Source organism: Chelonoidis abingdonii, chromosome 3 (assembly GCF_003597395.2).
Source record: "Chelonoidis abingdonii isolate Lonesome George chromosome 3, CheloAbing_2.0, whole genome shotgun sequence".
NCBI classification, from domain to species: domain Eukaryota; kingdom Metazoa; phylum Chordata; order Testudines; family Testudinidae; genus Chelonoidis; species Chelonoidis abingdonii.
In genome coordinates, this window is record NC_133771.1 from 131,141,635 (window position 1) to 131,153,558 (window position 11,924).

Genomic DNA, 11,924 nt, shown 5'->3' on the forward strand with positions numbered 1-11,924 from the left:
CATCTGCTCTTCAAAGCTGAAGTTGCAATTTTTATCAAATAAATATTCTGACTTTTATACATATTTTATTAAATATATGCTAACCGGCTTTGTCTTCTCTCACATCAGTACCTCATTTTAAACTCGTAACAGTAGTTGGGGCTATTCAGACATTACTGCTTGAAATTCAAGTCTTCTATTCTGTATAGATATTTAAATCAGGTCACATTTAAAAGTGACAATTTATCAACAACACTGGCACACTTTGCATATTAAATCTTCAATTCAGACATGGTTTCCCCAGCACTAAGTTATCCAATGCAAATAGAAATCAAGCCTAATTTCACCTCTGAGACCCATAGCACAATGTGTTTGGCGGTGCCTGCATAGTGATAATTCATGAAGCCATAGCCTGCAAAACCAAGTTGCCAAGTTACCGGAGGCTAATTTCATTTTAAATGTCCAAACTCATGTACCATTCTATTCTGAAGCAGTTTCTTTTCCTTAGTAGCAGCGCTAGGAGCCTGAAGGGGAGAGGTGTGACAGACTAATACATTTCCATAAAATCAATCCATAAATAAATAAATAAATAAATAAATAAATAAATAATTGGTGTCTTTTACCTCTTTACCCCTTTAGCATTCTGGTCATGGACTTTCTAACCAGTCAGCTGTATTTTGCAGTTCTCACTATCATTCTCCACTCCTCTGGCCAATAAGAAGTAATGGTCACTATGAAAAACCTACCAACAGATGCTACAGTATTGGCCATACCAAAATGACTGCATTTCCTGTTTTAAGTAGAGAGAAGTTCTGTGACTAAAAGGGAAAACTTTCATGCCCATGTCATGCCCGAACTAATAAAGGCCCAGTCACAATCAGAACTATGTCAGGAGGCTATTTGAATGATAACAGCACTTAAAATTCTTTCTTTAGCAATCATAGTCACCAGGAAAAGTACCTGATGATTTAATAACTTGGACCACAGAGTAAACACAATCATTACATTGTTATAACAGTTTTGTGGGGAGGAAACAGAAAGAGAGGGAGGGTTGAGGCTTAATCTTAGACAACAACAAGCTCCCTGAAGCTACTGAAAACAGGTACTTGAAAGGAGACAAAGGACTTTCAAATAAGTTTGGACAATTATAAGCCAGACTCAGAAAACAAAGGGACCGAAAAGTGAGGAAGAGTGGCTGGCTTGGAGGGTCAGAGAGAAGCAGCTGTTTTATTAGAGGCGAATAGGATTTTGGGTAAAATTCACAGACATGCCTAAGTGACTTAGGAGCCAAAGTCCCATTGAAAGCACCCAAGTCATTTTTAAAAATGAGACTTAAGTATCCTTCCATTAAGTGGTAAGAAAAGTAATATACATTATACTGAATTGTCCCCATACTTCTAGAAGCATGGATGTTTAGGTATCATGCTTTCTTCTCCTGTGAGCTTCTTGCTCTTAAAATCCTAATTTAAGAAAATTAAAAGTGGCTGCAGTTTTTTTCATTTTGGTATAAGGCATAGCCTGACACATTTGAGGCAGGAGACAGTAATATGAGTGACAGCCTGGCCATTGGCCATGCAGGAAGAAAAAGACTGCAGCTTCCTTTCACAAGGAGACCATAGAAAGACCCGTATTTGCAGTATGGGCACAGAAGGCAAATCAGTCTGCAAGTAAGAGCAGAGTGGTAGCTCAGGGTGCAGGGACGGGGATATGTGCAGGCAGGGGGTAGCATAGGGTGCAGAGAGAGATGAGTAGCTAGGAGCTGTGTGCAGGCAGAGGGATGGCTCAGGGTGCGGGCAGAGGGGTAAGTAGGAACTGTGTGCCCAGAGGGCACCCTCCCCCAGCATTTGCTACTCCCCGAGGGCTCTGCCAGCCCAGGAGCCAGAACCCTGCCTGCACGGTGTTCTTTAAAAAAGTAAAATGAAGAGAGAGACATTTGTTGACTGGCATTAGGGAGTTGTGCTAGCAACTCCCTTGAGCACCATACAGAACATTTACTGCAATGTCTCAATCACTAGTACTTTGTACATTTCTACAATTACATGGCGCTACTATAAAGATGAAATTAAATTCAAAAGACATACACCTAACATCAATATTTAAAAGTCAGTGCAGTGTAGCTCCAGCACATTGTATGCATCAATGCTTTTTACTTCAGTGAACTGAATCAAGGCAGGATCTGGAAGAAAGCATTGATGTTTCTGTAACGGCAATGGCATTGTGTTTAACATAATGTTGAAGAAGGTTAGCAAATATTAAGTAAACAGAAAAACATCCTTGTAAATTGAAATAGCTTATGTCTTCAACAGCTAATGCCACTGCACAGCACACCCCCAGTTTCCTGTTTATCAAAGAATTAAGAATTCTGTTCAGTACTGAACATGAGACTTGACAAAAGAAGTTAGCCCTCACAGCAGTCCTCGCACATAGATACACTGCTGTTTGATGGCCACAGCAGATTGACTGGGTGTCAGGCCTAGGAGTAAACAAACTGCAAGATTAGGGTCAGAGGCGGCTCTAGGTATTTTGCCACCCCAAGCAGGCTGCCTTCGGCCTCTTGCCCGTGGGAGGTCCCCGGTCCCACAGATTCGGTGGCACGCCTGTGGGAGGTCTGCCGAAGTCACGGGACCAGCGGACCCTCTGCAGGCATGCCGCCGAAGGCAACCTACCTGCCACCCTTGCGGCGACCAGAAGAGCGCCCCCGGTGGCTTGCCGCCCCAGGCATGCGCTTGGTGTGCTGGTGCCTGGAGCCGCCCCTGATTAGGGTGATGTGAGTTGACACCAAACCCCTCACAGAACCCTGCAGTTCTGCTCTGCTGAGAGATTCAAGCTCCACCCCTCCCAATACATAAGCCATCTCATAGCTTGTTCCTTGTGTACCACCTGCTTACCCACTGGCTGTGTCCCTGACCACTTCCCTCCCCTCTCACCTGCTCCATCATCATGATCCCCCATATTCAGAGACACCGTGTGCCCACTCCATCCAGTACCTTTGAAAGACTGCTGCTTTTCCCTAATCCTGATCTCTCACCCCTTACTAATGAGCAGTGGGAGAGGAAAAACACTAGCAACAGCATGCTATGGATTATGAGGTTTCCCTTCTCTAATAAGTAGTTGCTAGGGAATCCCTGAAGGCTCCTTAGCTACCATGTTAGAAATTATGGGATGCCATACACTCCTGCCTCATCATACCCCCAGCTACTGCAAAAGAGGAAATGTTTCCTCTCTCCTACTTCACCTCATCATAGGTTTTTGATTGGGAGAGGCAGTAACATTTACCTGGTGATCCCACAAAGAAGCAAGATAAGAGAAGCAGCCACGTAATGTCCGCTGAAGACCCGGGGATGGGGAATCTACACTCAATGAGGGAGAGTAGTTTATCTTCAGTGAGATCCAGTGACCCAACAAAATTAAGTTGAGAGCTGGGGGTGGTGGCCAGATGAGCCTCAACAGCGGAAAGGATAGGCTGTACAAACAATTTCACTCCAGGTCTCTTGAAATGTTGTGAGCCTGGGATGATGTTCAGGGTTGCACTAGCAGCCTGAAATCACTTGGTTTCAGAGAGCTGAACATTCCAGTCAGGACTCTTGGGCTCCATTCTCACTTTCATCTCTTCTAGTCACTTGCTAGGTGGTCTCTGGCAACGTCACCTAATTGCTCAGTATCTCATATTTCACATTTATAAAACATTTATTTTATTAAAATTATGTATTATTTGTATTATTGCAGCACCTAGGAGCTCCAGGATTGGACCAGGGCCCCATTATGATAGGCACTGTACAATCACCACACAAAAAGATGGTCCCTGTCCCAAAGAGCTTACAATCTAAGGATAAGACAAAGAGACAACAGATGGATACAGAGAGACAGGGGAGTACAAGAAAACAACGAGACAATGCTAGTCAGCAAGACACAGGCTAGTCAGCAAGACACAGGCACACCAGGAGTCAGGGAATGGTATTTTAATTCGTTTGCATTCTGTTTCACACCTGCATTTCCTATAGTAATAAATAAAAATATTTTTATATTTTGTAGTTTTTTATAATGCAATTAAAATAAAGCAAAGTTGAAATGATGAAAAAATGCTCTAAAGGAAAAGTAAGCTTATAGTGTAAAATTACATGCTGCTGGGCTATACCATAGGTCAGTGGTTCTCATCTGGAAGGTCTGTGGCCCCCTGAGGGGGGCGGGGGTGCTGCAAGCTGACTTCATGGGGTGCACAAGCCTCAGCACCCAGGGCCCATGGGTGTTTTGGGGGGTGATGGGGGTAGCTGCCTCCCCAAATTGCAGTGCTGTAACTCCTAATAATGGAACCAAAGCAAGGCCGTCCCCGGTCAGCTCCACTCTCCCTCCATTTCCCCTGTCCCTGAGGCCCCAGCCAGGTCAAAGGCTGGAAGCTGGAGATGGGCAGGGTGGGGTGGCTCCTGCTCTGGCTGGTGCCACGGAGCAGTTGGCCAAGCGCTTCCCTGTCTCCTCCTCCTGTTGCTGGGGCCTGTGGCTCTGGTTATTCCTCAGCTACCATACCCTAGTGACTACAAGTGTTGACCGTAAGAGCTGCTTGGGTGGGGGGGGGGGGGGGGGACTAGGCTCCAGGGCTGGCACAGCCCTCCAGAAGCAGCAACCACAGTGAGGGGTGCCCTCCCAGCACACAGCTCCTAGCTACCCCTCTCCCTGCACCATGAGCTACCTGCCCTGCCTGCACACAGCCCCTAGCTACCGCTTTCTCTGCGCCCTCAATTACCCTCCCACCCACACACAGCCCCTAGCTACCACCTGCCCGCACCCAGAGATACCCCCTGCCCACACACAGCCCCTAGAGCTACCCCCCTGCCCATACACAGCCCCTAGCTACAGCTTCCCTGCACACTGAGCTACCCCCTGCCCGCACATAGCCCCTACCTACCTCTTTCTCTGCATCCTGAACTACATCCCTCACTGCACACAGCCTCTAGCTACCCCTTGCTTGCACCCTAAGCTACCCCCTTGCCTGTACACAGCCCCTAGCTAGCCCTCTCTCTGCATCCTGAGGTACCCCCCTGCCCACACATAGCCCCTAGCTAGCCCTCTCCCTGCATCCTGAGTGGTTTTTAAACTTTTTGAGCTGAGCGCTCCCCCTGCCTGCCTTTAAGCTATAATTTTTTCTTGTGCCATCCCCCATCCCAGACAGGCTGGATGGCTTGCTAAGGTAAGTCAGGAGGTGGAGGTGGCACTCCCTTCCCATGCTTTGCAGAGATGGCCTGAGTCCCACTGGGCCCTGCTTCCACCCAAACAAGCATGTTGAGGAGGCCTCAAAGAAAAAGATTGAGAACCCCTGCCACAGGTGAGCTTGCGCCCCCTAGTTTGTACTTTAAGCTTAGCATTAATAGTAGTTCAAATAACTACTGTAGTGTTGAAGATGTGTTGCTGGATAGTAAACTTAAAAAAATGCACAGGATGACAGGAATATAATGCAAATAAAACAAATGCCAGTATAAAAAACAAAAATCAAAGTAGGCTTGGCTTGACATGAGTAACTGAACAGGGTGAGGCCTCATTTTTTGAGAGACAGGATTTGGGAGGTAAATGCACCAGCAGGCTGTAAACAGAATGTCTGTACAACCTAAGATAAGGGGGAATACCCATGGAACCATATACAATGGACAAGATAACAATGGATAAGATAAGCCTGGAACGTACGATAAGGTAAAGAGTAAATTGTGCATGAACAGTGCATGGTATTCAGGGATTGATTCCTACAAAATAACCAAGCCGATCCCCAAATGTGTGATGCAGTGCATAGTACACCCATGTAACATGTAAATGTATATAAAGGAAGAGGTGTGCCCATCCCCTACACTTGAGTCTGATCAACTCCGCATAGCTTTGCTGTATGCCATATAAAAGAATTAGAGTGACAAGACTTAAGTTGAACTGAGTTCTTAGAGGCTGAATGGAAGAAGTCTTGGGGAACCCCAACACCACCGTCAAGCTTTTTGTAGGCATCATGGCAAAGGAGGGTTTGAAGGCAGAGGTGAAAGTAAGCCGGTACGCCCTGGTACGGCGTACCAGCAAGAGCCAGTTTGCCGTACCGGGGTGGCCTGGCTTCCCCAAGGGGCAATTTAAAGGGCCTGTGGCTCCTAGCAGGGACTGGAGCCCCAGGCCCTTTAAATTGCCACCAGAGCCCCACTGCTGGAGCCCTGGGGTAGGGCTTTGGGGCTCCGGGGGCTATTTAAAAAGTCCAGGGCTCCCACTGCTTCTACCGCCCTGGCCCTCTAAATAGCCACTGGAGCCCCGCTACTACTCCGGGGCTCCGGCAGCTATTTAAAGGGCTGAGGTGGTAGAAGCAGGGGAGCCCGGGCCCTTTAAATAACCCCCAGAGCCCCGGGGCTGCTGCTGCTACCCTGGTGTGTGTGTGTGGGAACTTACCTTACAGGGTGGGCTGGGGCTGGCTCTGACTCCCTCAGCCTCACTCCTTCTGCCCTAGGCCCCGCCCCTTCCGGGGGCCAGAACTGGCCCCAGCATACCGGTAAGTCACTGGACTTACTTTCACCCCTGTTTGAAGGATGATTGTGAGATAGTTCTGTGGATGTTTATGAAGGACAGCAGAGGAAAAAACGCAGTGGTGCTTGTTTGAAAATGTAATAAGTGGACAATGGATGTTGGCATTATGGGCTGATCTGACACGCAAGTCAGCCTTTTGATACTGAATGGAGATGATAGGTAGGATGTGAATAGACTGTGAAGGGCCTTGAAAATGAAGACAAGCAGCATATGTTTGGTATGACAGAGAAGAGGGAGCTAGGGGAGGGTTGCAAAGAGAATGATGACACGGTCAAAGTGATGAGGTAGGAAAATTTTTGAATAGATATGAATGCGGCAAAATTGCATTTCTCAACGTCAGAGAAAAGGATGTTGCAGTAATCAAGATATGAATGATGAGAGTTTTAGCTGTGTGGATGGATAAGAAAGGCCATACTTAGAGGTGTTATACAGACTCAATCTACAAGACTTAGACACAGCCTGGATGAGAGTATCTAGAGCAGGGGTCGGCAACCTTTCAGAAGTGGTGTGCCGAGTCTTAATTTATTCACTCTCATTTAAGGTTTCGTGTGCCAGTAATACATGTTAACATTTTTAGAAGGTCTCTTTCTATAAGTCTATAATATAGAACTAAACTATTGTTGTATGTAAAGTAAATAAAGTTTTGAAAATGTTTAAGAAGCTTCATTTAAAATTAAATTAAAATGTAGAGCCCCTGAACTGGTGGCCAGGGACCTGGGAAATGCGAGTGCCACTGAAAACCAGCTTGTGTGCCACCTTCAGCACCTGTGCCATAGGTTGCCTACCCCTGATCTAGAGAGAGAGGTCTGAGTCCAAGATGATAGGCAGGTTAGTGGTGTAGTTCACAGTGCTTGAGAAAGGAGGTAACAGAGAGGATTTGGGCAGGGAAAGGGGGTGATTAGGGCTTTATTGCATTGATCTTGAGCTGATGGCTAGCCATCTACAAGGATGAGATGTGAGAGACAGGTCAAGAATTTCATTTAAGCAGAAGGATACAAGTCTGGGGTAGAGAGGTAGATCTGTGAGTTTTCCGCATAGAGATAATCATTGAATTTGTGTGTTCAGATGAGATTACTCAGAGAAAAACTGTAGAGGGAGAACAGGGGGACCAAGGACAGAGCCATGTGGAACTCCCACAGAAAGCTGAAGTGGGGATGAGGAGGATCCTTTGAAGAATACGCTGAATGACTTACCAGAGAGGCAGGAGGAGAACCAGGAGACGACAGAATCATGGAAGACAAGAAAGGATAAAATTGCAAGAATAAGAGCATGGTCACCTGTGTGAAAGGTGGATGACAGGTCAAGAAGTATGAGGATGGAGTACTGGTGCTGAGATTTGGCTAAGAAGAGATCATTAGAAACTCTGGCCTGTCATAGTATTCCTTCCCAAATCTGAGCCTTAGAGTCCAGAAAATGAGATACTAGCATGAATGCCTCTAAGCTTAATTACCAGCTTAGATCCTGTAGTGTTGCCACCAATCAGGACTTTGGGTGGAGCCCCTGATTAGCTCCTGAATCCCCAAAACCTTCCCTGGGGACCCCAAGACTCAGATTCCTTGAGTCCCACAACAAAGGGAAATAACCCACTTCCCTTCCCCCCTCTTCTTCCGTAGAGAGAGATAAACACAGAGAGCAGATTTCCCCTCCCCCTTGTCTTTCCTTTCTCCCACAAATTCCCTGGTATCTTATACAAGATAACCAAAAGATCAATTAGATTCTAAAAAAAAAAAAAGGAAAACTTTAATAAAAGAAGGAAAACATAAAAATTGTCTCTGTAATCAAGATGAAATATTACAGGGTCTATTAGCTTATAGAAAATGGATAAACAGCCTTATCCAGAAAAAATACAATTTAAAATATTTCCAGCAAACTACACATTTGCACATAAAGAAAACCAATAAAAGACTATTTTACTGTTCTTTCTACCTTTGTACTTACAACTTGGAAATCAGAAGATTGCAATGCCCTGTAGAGACGGGTGGTCACCCTCAGAGCCTAGAGAGCACACACACACAGAACAAAGGACCCACGCCCAAACTTCCCTCCACCCAGAGTTGAAAGTATCTTGTCTCCTGATTGGTCCTCTGGTCAGGTGTTCCAGGTCCCTGTTTTGTTAACCCTTTACAGGTGAAAGAGACATTAACCCTTAGCTATCTGTTTATGACATGGCCAGAGTAGTTTCAGTGGAGGGCACGAGGTACAAAGTAGAATGGAGAGGATCTAGGATGAAACTAGAGGTGAGAAATTCTAGGCAGTGATTGTAAATAGTGCATTCAATGAGTTTAGCGACAGAGAGGAGAAGGGAGATGGGGCAGTAGTTGGAGAGGCAAGTAGGGAGAAGGTAGTTTTTATTAAGAATGGAAAGACTAAAGCATGCCTGTATTGCAGGGGTGGCCAACCTGAGCCTGAGAAAGAGCCAGCATTTACCAATGTACATTACCAAAGAGCCACAGTAATACCTTAGCAACCCCCCATCAGCTTCCCCACCCCACTACCAGTGCCTCCTGCCCACTAGCAGCCCGACCGATCAGCGCCTCCCCCTCCCTCCCCACACCTCCCGATCAGCTGTTTCTTAGCGTGCGGAAGGCTCGGGGGGTGGGAAGGAGTGGAGTGGGGACAGGATCCCTGGCAGAGCCAGGGGTTGAGCAGTGAGCACCTCCAGCACATTGGAAAGTTGGTGCCTGTAGCTCCAGCCCCGGAGTTGGTGCCTATACAAGGCGCTGCATATTAACTTCTGAAGAGCCGCATGTGGCTCCGGAGCCACAGGTTGGCCCCCCATGCTGTACTGTGAGGGGAAGAGCCAGAGGAGAGTGAGCAGTTAAGGAGAAGAGTAAATGAGGGGATGACAGTGGATGCGAGGGAGATCAGGAGATGGGAAGGGATTGGGTCACTGGGACAAGTGGAAGGTTAGAGGAGGAGAGCAGATGGGAAATGTCTGCTCCCAGGAAGAAGGAGAGCACTGTAAAGCAGGCAGGGGGGAGCGAAGGTGAACTGAAGGGCTCACTGGAAGGTGTGGGATGGAGCTGCACCCCAAGACATGAACAGGTGCTGGCAGAAGCTCCCCCTCAGGTAGGTGGACAGAATTGCATCCCCTATCTCCCGACAGGCATAATTAATTAGCATTTGTAAAGAGCTTGAAGATCTTCACACAACAACTGCTATTCACATGCAAAATAATCTGAATTATGAAAAGCATCTCTCACAATGAAAATAAAAGGACATTGTTAGACCTGGATTTTGCAAAGGAGGTCGTCTTGCTGTGATGCTTGGTACTGATCTAACCAGGTAAGTGTGTGTACACTGTACAGCCCTTGGTGTATAGAGCTCTGTAGTACAGTTAGGTTTAAGACAAAAATTTTCAGAGCAAAACATTCTCTGTCTGGCCAGAAGCAGAGTAAGATGTTCATTAGCATCTCCTTTCTCTACTTATAAATTCTGCAGGTGCAGCAACTAAAGAAAGGCACTTCACTTTATTCTTTATGCTTTCCCTACATTGCATATATAAGTATTAACACATATCTTTTTATTTGGGATCTTTAGCCCAGTCATCGCTCACATTCTGCCACGTGCATATGAAGTTGTCTGTAGAGGGTCTAACTCTCTTCACTTCAGGAAAAACAAACAGCCTCCTTCAGGTCTGGAGCTCTGTAAATCAGCCAGGGATTCATACTAAGAGACCATTGTGACTACAGGCCTCTCAACAGACTTGCAGATGCTATCTCAATGACAGCCCAATCCAGCAGGGATCTAGATCTATAGTGTTGTTACCAAACATTTCATGGCGCAGCAGAAAATGGACACAACTTTTTAGCCATTTAAGTCAATTAACTTTTCATACCGATTCTCTCGGTGAAAAGCTTTTATAACACCAGTAGAACAGACCAGTGAGCTGGTACCTGAAAACTCAGGTCTTAGGGGTGAGTGGCAGACAGGAAGACAGAAAACAAAAGGAGTCTGGTCACGATAAGCCATACTTTTACACACCTTTACATCTCTTGGAACAAATTTGTAAATAGGCTCACGCCAGGTACCATCAAGGATTGATGCTGTGTGTGTAAAGCAGGATATTGGAGCCAAGATACAAGATCTCATCTGGTATGACCATTCTTATGGACATGTACTATATTAGCTTAAGCTAATTCTGAAACATTGATTGGCAAACTGTGGTATTTACATGATCATAAATACAGCAGGATAACTAGCATTTTTGATTTACAAAGGTCTACCATCAAAGACTCAGACAGGCTATTGGTACTAAGTGATGCAAGTTCTGGTTTCACAGAAGTCAGTGGCAAAACCCTCATCGATTTCAAAGAGACCAGGATAACCTTGTCAGTTAAGATCATTTTGACAATAATAATGACAATGATTGTGATGCTGGTAAACCAGGTGCCAGCTCTTGCTAAGGCTGTAGGTGTCAGCTGAGCCAAATTCATAGCTAGAAACTGGACCAGCTCACCTCTATGTTAATATTGATCAAGATGGTTGTTAAAATTGTAAGAATGTGTTTAATCTCTATAAAATGCTTGTAAGTTGCTGCATGCAGTAATCTTACTTGTAATAGCTGTATCCCATGCTATAAAGTAGTATATAAGTTTTGGTTTAAAATTGTAAAATTGCCTGCTCTGAACTTGTGAACCAAGGCAGGAAAAGTGGTTCCCCTGCCCATGCAGAAGAACTCTCAAGGCTAAATGGGCCATTGTGGAGCATCACAATGCACAGACTGGGTTGATAGCCCTCTTACACCCACAAAGGTGCTAGGGGCAAGAAAGCACATCCCATCAGCTTGAATTCAGAAAGAGGGAAATAAAGATAGCAGACATGAAGATTTTTGTCTCTTTGCTATCTGAGCTCTTGCAAGGGCTGGAGCTAAGAAATAAAAAAAGCTGAGATCCCCAGGGTCAATCTGGTTTAGCTCTAAAAAGACATTCAGTGCTGACAGATTACTACATTTCTGTCACCTTTTGGAACCATAGACTGAATTCATTTGTTTATATATACTACCTGTTTTAAGTTGTAAACAACTGTCTCATTCTTTTTCCTAGTTAATAAATCCTTAGTTTACTATGGGATTGGCTGCCAGTGTTCTCTTTGGTATGAGATCTAGGGTACAAATTGGCCTGGGGTAAGTGACTGGTCTCTTGGGACTGGGAGCAACCTGAATATCTTGTGATTTTTGGTGTAAGTGACCCATTATCACTAAGTCCAGCCTGCCTGCATGGCAAGATAGGCTGGAGAGCCTAAGGAGACTGTGGCCTGGTCTACACTACGCGTTTAAATCAATTTAAAGAGCGTTAAATCGATTTAACGCTGTACCCGTCCACACTACAACGCCCTTTATATCGATATAAAGGGCTCTTTAAATCGATTTCTGTACTCCACCCCGACGAGAGGAGTAGCGCTAAATT

The 11,924-nt window shown here is 45.6% G+C and overlaps 1 protein-coding gene across 4 annotated transcripts in view; it reads right to left on the reverse strand.

Moving 5' to 3' along the window:
• Positions 1 to 11,924, reverse strand: part of RPS6KA2 (ribosomal protein S6 kinase A2) — a 464,767-nt gene that overhangs the window by 91,644 nt on the left and 361,199 nt on the right. The gene's annotated exons all lie outside the window — the stretch shown is intronic.